The sequence below is a fragment of the Brachyhypopomus gauderio genome, chromosome 6, assembly GCF_052324685.1.
Source record: "Brachyhypopomus gauderio isolate BG-103 chromosome 6, BGAUD_0.2, whole genome shotgun sequence".
Classification (NCBI taxonomy): Eukaryota; Metazoa; Chordata; class Actinopteri; order Gymnotiformes; family Hypopomidae; genus Brachyhypopomus; species Brachyhypopomus gauderio.
The window spans coordinates 8832346-8841331 of record NC_135216.1 but is presented as its reverse complement, the minus strand read 5'-3'; positions in this window follow the sequence as shown (position 1 = coordinate 8841331).

Genomic DNA, 8986 nt, shown 5'->3' with positions numbered 1-8986 from the left:
TGCATGTCGTTCCAGGCAATTAATGCTGACGATCAGTCAATCCACTGGAGGAGATTTTACTGATTACTGACAACCTAACGGGGCTCTCCGTTATTCTCTTCGATGCCACACATTCCTCCTGCCGGACTTTAATAAGCATTAACGAGCGCTCAAGCTCCGTCGAACAACTGGGCAACCTTGTTTGTGTGGGTAGGTGGTGTGCCCGGTCTCCAAATTGCCTCCGCCGCAATGAGGAACAGCAGATAATGGACATAATAATGCATTCATGGTTCTGCTGAGGGTAAACGGGAGAACTCTGTGGAAAAACACAGCACCGAGGCCATATTTCAGCAGTTAACGATTCCATGTAGGCTATCCTAAATAAATAAATAAGAATGTGTGTGTGTGTGAGAGAGAGAGACAGAAAGAGAGATATGATGTTGTACGCTGTACACGCGTGACCCAAGGCCCCATCTGTGTGTATCTGGAGTGGTTTGGCGGAACAGCTGCGTTCTCCACATACAGAAGCAGAAAAAAGTGCAGATGTCGCGAGCGCTATTTTGCACGTGCACGCGCGCGTGCGTGTTTGGCTCGTGGCCTCCGCGCGCATTGCCCTTTCATCAGGCGCTCGAAGATGATTCAAGAAGGGGGTTGCCGAAGGTGGTCGCGTTTTCAGCTCACTTGTGCAATAGAGAACATCTAGATACAATCACGTAGTGAATACTCGTCACTTTGTAAAAAGCATCATGAGTGGGGATATACTAGTGTGTTATTTTTTATTGTTCATCCAAACAGTTGGACTTGTTTAATGGTTCAGACGTATTCTGACTGACTCTTGAAATTGCATGATTCATTTGAAACCTTTAGACTAAGCAGTGGGATGTTTAGAAGCAGCAAGTTAGCAGCAGAAGAGTCGAAAAGAAATTGTCCATAGGGTGTGTATAACTTATTTATTAAACGTACAACGATAAGTAGAGGTTTAACAAAGCCGCGTGAAGGCATCTCAGAGTAGTTGGCCAAGAGTGCGCGGCAAACGCCACAGAAAGAGGGACGTGATATGAACTAACGTCTTTCTGGCCAACACGTACTGATAACATAGTCAATGCTTGCTTAGCACTCAGTCGTGCAAACCTGTCTCCCCTGGTGCGGGTCCCCGAGACACGTGGCTCTAAACCATGCAGTTTTCTTATGAAATACTTATATATCTGAGCCCCATAAACATCTCCTGAGCGCAGGCGGGGGCGAGCTGCATCTGGCTGTGGGGACTCGCACGCACGTGTTCGTGTAAGCGACTTTATCAATGTGTGGCCTTGTTTTAAGTCAGAGGCAGTATGTTTTTACTGTCGCTTTGTGTTCTTTCGAATAATGATATTGCGACATGAAGTTAAGCGCCACTAGTTAAGTCTAGACTACTTTTCTGTGGAAGACCAGACACATTCTCAGATAAGCAATCTAGTCAAATCACATTTATACTGACATCAGTTGTCCTTAAGAGTAACAGGTTGCTGTGCTGGATTATCTGGTTAGCCACACCAAAAAATGTTACCATAGTGAACTCTGAAGTTTTTCTAGATTTTTGGTCAGCCTCCCCAGCACCGTCCACCAACCCCTAGTCCAGAAAACCTCGGTCCTTTTCAACTTCAGAAACTTATGTTCAGTAGAAAGTAGGCTTATTGAATGACCTCGCTCTTTTGAGAGTGGTTCTATGTGAAAGTCTAGACGTTTTAATGGGATGTGCATTCACTGGTGCACCATGGCCTCTCCGGTTTCTAATGCTGTGGCAGGCGGGGATCAATGAGACATTTACTCTTCCTCCTGCGCTGTGCACTCTGAGGGCAAGGAGGCGCCTCCATTCTCTCACCACACAAAGCACTGTACATTAGTTATGGATGGAAAAGATTTTGTCTCTTTGCGAGGGACCGAACTCGAATATGAATCACTTTAAGCTTGACACCCACCACGCAGTAATTGCAGCATAACAGATTGGTGACTTGCTTTCCTGGCGGTACACTGTAGCCAGGCTTCAGTGGAGTACTCTGGAGTGCAGAATTTGATGTCGTCCGTGAACACTTCCTTTGGCTAACACTCTAAAGTTGCTTCAGTGCCATTTATTTAGTTGCTGTAGTGCAAATGCGATGTAAATGGCCACGGTATTTTCGTAATAAGACGTGCGTGCACTCCTGCCGTGCTTCTACTGGAGCAGGCGAAACAAAATGAAATCCTATTTTGGTCTGAGGGCTCAGCTAGAAGGTTAATCAGAGGTCAGTTTTGTGGTCTACAGGACTCTGTGACAAGCACGTGCACACACACACACACACACACACACACACACACCCACACACACACACACACACACACACACAAACAAATCCCCCTACATATTCTAATTTCTGTTAGCATGGAAACTCAGGGTCTCTCATTAACTGCAGCACTCGAGTCCAGACTCCAGGGGCAAATCCCTCAAAAACAATCTGGGTCTCTATATGAGCTCATTTTCCTGTTAAGTAGCTGCAGTGGAAGGAGTGTGTGTTGAAGGGGAAAAGCAGCTTTACTGAGCCCTGGCCTCGGCAATGTCCCTGTGCCTTAGCCATAATGCTGACCAACTCAGGTTCCTTTTCTTTCTCTCCCCCCCCTCTTTCTCTCTGTCCTATCTCTTTACTTTACACAGGTTTTGCACTCCTACCTGCTCCTTTTATCCTGCTTTGTTGAGTTTTGCACTCTCCTCCCAACCCCCAGTCTCTGTCCTCTCGTGTGGCTGTGTGTGGAGCCTGGACGTCTCCGGACCCTGCCCTTGGAAGGGCTCTAATTTTAGAGGGTGCGATGTGTGCTTGGCCAGGCAAACACAGGAAGCTCTTTCAGTAGCACACAGCCTGCAATCTTAATTACCCATCCAGTCACCACGGTAACAGAATCCATGCGACCCATATCCAGTTTAGGAATCGGTCTAAGGAAAAGCTCAGGATTTATTGTATTTTCTGTTTTTTTTAATAAATACAGTATTCAGGTATTTAGTATAAATTCTGAATAAAACAGAAGTCAATCTGTATCTTGTATTTTATATCTTAAACCAGTTCCCAGACCAAAGGTCTTTTTATGTGTGCTATTTTCGGAGGCTCTTCCGGACTGTGTAGCTGTCGGTTTATTTTTCTATCATCTGTGGAAATCTAAAACATTCTCCAATTCAACACCACAGATTAGGCAAGAACATGAATTACATCTCCCTCTCGTTCTCTCACACCAAGTGTTCAGCTGTTTACCCTAAACTAGAAGATTGTACTTCACAAATGAAGACATCAACATAATTCATTGCAGAAATACATGACTGAAAAAATTAAATCAGCCCCTTAATTCCAGACCTCCCACGTTCACCAACAGCCTGCAGATGGTAAGCATGCCCAGAGCAAAGGACCTGGCAGCACCAACCGCTTTAATCCTCCCCAGGAGTGTCTTGGGAGAATCCCTAACACTTTGTTATGAAACCTCCCCAGTCTACAGGCAGCTGGACACAAGCTTCAGCAATACAATCTGTTCTGTACAGTCCTGTACGGAAATGTTCCTACTTTGGGGGAAATGAGAATTTATCTGCTGTTCCATCTCTGTTACGTTCCTTCTTCTAGCTGTCAGTTGGAACTGAGTCGCATCTGGTTTCGGTGTCTTAGAGGAAGAGGAAATAGATTTGTTTAATCTACCAGCGGATGGTAGAGCAAGCCGCAATGTTTTTAGGTGTAGAAAGGAGGACAGAGAGAGGACCACCAACTTGACTATTTCACTGCATTTGACCAGCATGGTTATTTGACTCCCTCACTCTCTCTCTCTCTCTCTCTCTCTCTCTCTCCCTCTCTCCCAATCTCTCTCTACCCAGATCACCCTCCACACTACCCAACACTCCTTCACCTCTTCCTGCAGTTCTCCATCGCTCTTCCCCCGTTTCAGTCCCCATGTCTCGCGCTAAACCTCCGTCCCTCACTGGTTCTGTCTCTGCTGGTCCACCTCAGTCTCTCTTGGTATTATACTCTCTCAGACAGGCTTGCCTGTCCCCGAGTCACAGCATTGCCAGTTTCAGGCTCCTGCAGCTCCACTCAATTAATTGATCTCCCCAGTCTTTTCTTTGCTCGTTAGTGGGAGGCGACGCGTTGGGGGGGGGGGCTCCGTGTGGCTGTGGTGCGGTTCTGGCTCCACTACTGCAGGGTGCTGTAGAACACTGGCCCTATTCACCGCCCCGGCTGTGGGCTTCGATCCCACTGCTCCTTCTCATTCGCAGCACGTAACCCCCGGTTTGATGGACAGGTGGACGGGGAATGCATGGTTGCAATGTTTTGTAATGGTTTCGTTTAAGATGGATAGCAGAGGATGGATGCTAAAAGGCCGTAATCTTTTGGTAATCTTTATTACTTATCCAGGATTTGATAATCCTTAATGGTAAATATTTCAGATTTCCCACCATCCACTGGTACATAATATCTACATCCATTTCCCGTTCAAGTTCCCTCCTCTCTCCTCCCCTCCATCCCCTCCTCTCTCCTCCCCTCCATCCCCTCCTCTCTCCTCCCCTCCATCCCCTCCTCTCTCCTCTCCTCCACTCCCCTCCTCTCCTCACTCCCCTCTCCTCTCCCCCTTGGTTTCTCTTTTCTCCATTAGGCTAATTGTGCAGCAGAAGCCTATCTGAGTGTGAAAAGCTCCTGCATGTCTGCATGTCTGCTTGTTTCCGTGGGCTGCCTGGACACCCCCTCCCCCCCCCCCCCCCAACCCGTTCTCTGACCTGCCGCGGTTTGAACGGTCAACCCCCCCACCTCACAGCTGGCAGCGTCAAGACTTGGCTACAGCGCCGAGAGGTGTCAGAGCCGCCTCGAACACTACAGCCATTAACGCCGCAGATTGTTACTTAAGCTTACGTGCGCCATAAGCACTCCGACACCAGAGACATGCTTGTCTGCCTGGGAGCGATTCTAATGGAAATGGAAACCATGGGACTGTGTTTCTCCTTGAACTCCATGGCAATGTGTCAAGACACAGTGTCACATAAAGGGCTCGGGTCTAAGTGTACTTTGCCTACTAATGAGGTCACTCTGTGTCCCTCCATCTCACTCTCTCCCTCTTTCTCTCATTCTACCTTTTCCTCTTTCTCTCTGCCTCTGTCTCCCCCCCCCCCCTCCAGGTTATGATTAATCTGTTGTGAAAGAAGCCTGCCTTTTGCTGGTCCATCTTGTCTCTGCGTTCAGTCTGCGTTCAGCCTCTGCCGGTGAACAGATTGTTTATTAAATAGTGTGGCAGAAATAAGGAATAAGAGCACAGAACATTACTGGCAGAAATGCTGAGTGTTAGAACTGTAGACCTAGTGCGGAGATATTACAGCGCATTTATTCTCCCTGTGAGTTCTTTCTCTGGTTGATGTGTGAGATTGTTGGATTTGCGATAAACTGTTTAGTGCAGGAACTGCTCTGCCCTGGATAAACCTTTTCAGCCAGCACTGTACGATCACACACGATCTGCACTATGACTCTTCACTCGTGCACCATTTGTTGCTGAACTCACTGAACTGTTCACACTTACATCTGAATATGACAAGCAATAAATATCATAACTGATTACTTACATAAGAAAATGACGTTATAAATTGTTGACACCGATTTATATAAGGTATAACAAGCATCATAAATGAGTCATAAGTAATGTCATTAACTTGAATAACGGGATTACTATGCCTTTAATCTTTCAGTGGAAAAATGTCATGAATAAATTGAACTGCAAGTTTCTGGCTTTGAGTTATTTAAGACAATAAAACATCTGCTACCAAAATGGGGCACAGACAGAGTGGCCAGGGGTTTTTTAATATTAATAAAAATAAACTATCCAGCCATTGCAAATTTAGAAGACTCAGACTGGCACAGGTCGCCTTGATCCTAAAGAGTAATGTAATCTGGATTACAGGTTGTGCTTAGTTGATTTAATTCTGATTTTCAGGTGACAGCTCTGTCCCAAGCATGAGCTCTCTTAGATAGATTGCTCAGGTCAGACACAGCCAAGGATGTGCAATGTTCATTACAGTTTTGATGATTTTGTGGTTGAGTTTCCGCTATTCGCTAAACCTCTCAGACTCTTCCGTCTACCGCCATCTTTCACACTATTCCTATGTATGACCATATGTATGACCATATGTATGACCTTTGTTTCAGATATTGTATTTTCTTATTTCTTTCTTTTTGTTATTTCAGTGTCTGAAATTCAGTCGCAAAATACTTTCACTGTTAGTGGTTTTATGTTGATTAGAAAATGTAGTTGATTTCAATTTGGTACTTTTCTACTCCAGGTTTAATATAACTTAAACTCTGCACTGTATCAAATTGCCATATGGTATCACATTTATTATCCTGCATAAGATCAGAATGCGTGCGGTCATTATATGTAATTATTGAGATAAGTAACCTTAATGACAGTTTCAATGATCCAGCAATTCATAATGACATTTTAAAACAAGGCCTTAAATTGATCCTCTCGTTTTGCCATCTCCCCAGATCTCTTAGCAGCTGGACGATCTGCTTGAGCAGCTGATCGATTGCACCCCCCCCCCCCCCCCACACACACACACACGCACACACACGCACACACACAAGCAGGCGATTTATGAGTGGTCTGACCTGATCTGCCCCACCCTTCTGCCCTTTAGATATTCTCCTCTAAGGTCCTAAGGGCTTACGGCATTACAGAAGGCATCATTGAACTTGTCTCATCTTGAAAGGCAGGATGCCGGATGAGGCAGTTAGAGATGTGAGTGTAATGTTGAGAGACCTTCAGGGCGTAGGTGCGATATGCCATGCACCTTCCTTCAGCATCACACAACATTTCACATACCAGCTCTGTCAGGTTGGCAACTCGTTGTCTTCCGTTTGATTCACTGTCAAGTTCATGGCCTGTATTTCACTGTACTTTGCTGTTATTATAAATAATAATAAATAAAAAAACACAGGAACTAAACAAAGAATTAAATAGTAGTGATCAGATCATATATAATCCAATTTTTGGCATGTTATTATTGTGTGGTTGTGAAAACCTATCAATTTAGATTATGCTTATGATCTGCTTTCTATAAAAGCCATCTGATAAAAAGATTGCATATTTTAGCAGTGCCTGCAAAGGCATAATTGCATTCCCACCATATTACAGGGAGGCATTCAGCTCCATGACTCTCTATTGAAAGAGTGAGTCTATGCGTGTTTGCGTCTGATGAAAGAGGTGAAGATCCCATTAAAACTCTTGCCTCTGTTTAATAACCACTCTCCTCCACAAAAGGCTGTAAAGTGCAGCCGGGCTGCACCGGCGTGGCGGCCGCGTGGCCAAGGGGGGCGCTAGAGGACCCCGGGCCCACGGCAGCGGGGGAAGAGAGCGAGAGACAAGCGATGGCTGCCGCTCCGAGAGAGGGCCGCGTCGGAGAAGGCACCGCGGCTCCGGAGCGGAACAGGTGGCGGAGGGGGGTGGCCACCCACTGAAGCACATCTCTGCCGAGGATTCTTTTGTAATGGATTATTGATGCAGCGGTGGGAAAAGTGGCAGGTGATAATTGGATTCTGTTCTGGGTCCCGTTCAACAGCCCAGCAACACGTGTTTTTAATGAGCCGGTTTCTCTCCCCACCAGCAGCTCATTTTCTCTCCTTTCATCATCGAGGAACGCGTTAGCCTCATACCCCCCCCACCTCCTCCCAGGACGGCAGAGAGAAGCTGTTTAGTCACGGCAGTCTTAGGTAACCCAGCTAGGAGGGATTAGTTGTCGGTTCAGTGTGAGAAGCTCACGTCACTTGGCCGATCTCACGTGTCCCACGGTGTCAAATAACACACATTTACTTAATGACCTTTAGTCACGTAGCCCCTTCTTTATCATTTTTACTGTATATACTGTTTTTATGAACTTTAACTATTATCCTATGTTTCAGGAGTTCATACTAACTCTTTACTGAACCACATTTCTCTTGATATTGATAGGGGAAGTGATTGCTTTAGACAAAGAAGATCATAAAACGTGTGAGTTAATAAAGTGGCCTAAATGAGAATTGAGTATGCTGCTCTGATATACTGTCAGCTGAGACCCATTAGTTTCAAGGTGACTACACTAAAATAGAAGTCAAAAGGGGTTTGTGTTGGAATATAAGCACATGGAGTTTCACTGGGTACTTTCTGGGTTTCTGATGATGGGTTGCGTTGTAGTCGTGGGCCTTGATGTGATTTAGGCTAGATAGATGGTAAAAGTGTTCTGTTGTGAACTGCATTTCTGACTCTGACTATTTCTGTCTTTTCTTAGAATAAACCTAATGGTTAGTTTGAGTTCTGTGAAATCCTCTTGAATATACATAGCTGTTTTACGTAAGGGTAAACTTACATAAAAAGAAACGTTTTGATTCAGAGTTACTCTGTAAAAAATGTTTTGTGATCAGAATAGAAATAGTTTTAAATTGTTTTTTTATTTATTTCAGTCACATGTTGGCCTTGCCAGTATGATCTTACATGATGTTAATGGATCTGAAGTCTGGTACCGTCCTGCTTGTGTCAGGATATAGCAGGACATGTCGGTCCTCTGGGCCCTCAGCCACACTCCTCTCCCATCCAGTCGTCGTGTTGCAGGCCTCTAGATAACAGCTTATGCTGAAGTGGGCTGTCCCTGTCAGTCAAGACCATCCCACAGTAAGTGCACCAGTCTGTGGCCACGACAGAGGCTCTGATAGCGCTATCATTAGCCCTAAGCTGTCTGTCAGTCTACATCTGTATGCGCAAAGTGATATCTATATAACCTATACCCCTCCTACACAATGTAAAAAAAAATGTGAGCATAGCTATTACATATTATTAGTCAGCAGGGGTTGACAAGGACAAGATCCTTGTTGACGTTCCTGAGAACAAGCCTGACTGGGTTTATTCAAATGGTTTATTTGACCATAAGCCATCAGCAGTTAAAATAAATGGGTATTTTCATTTACAAAAGACAACAAGTGAGATGATACCTGTCCCTAAACCTTAACTG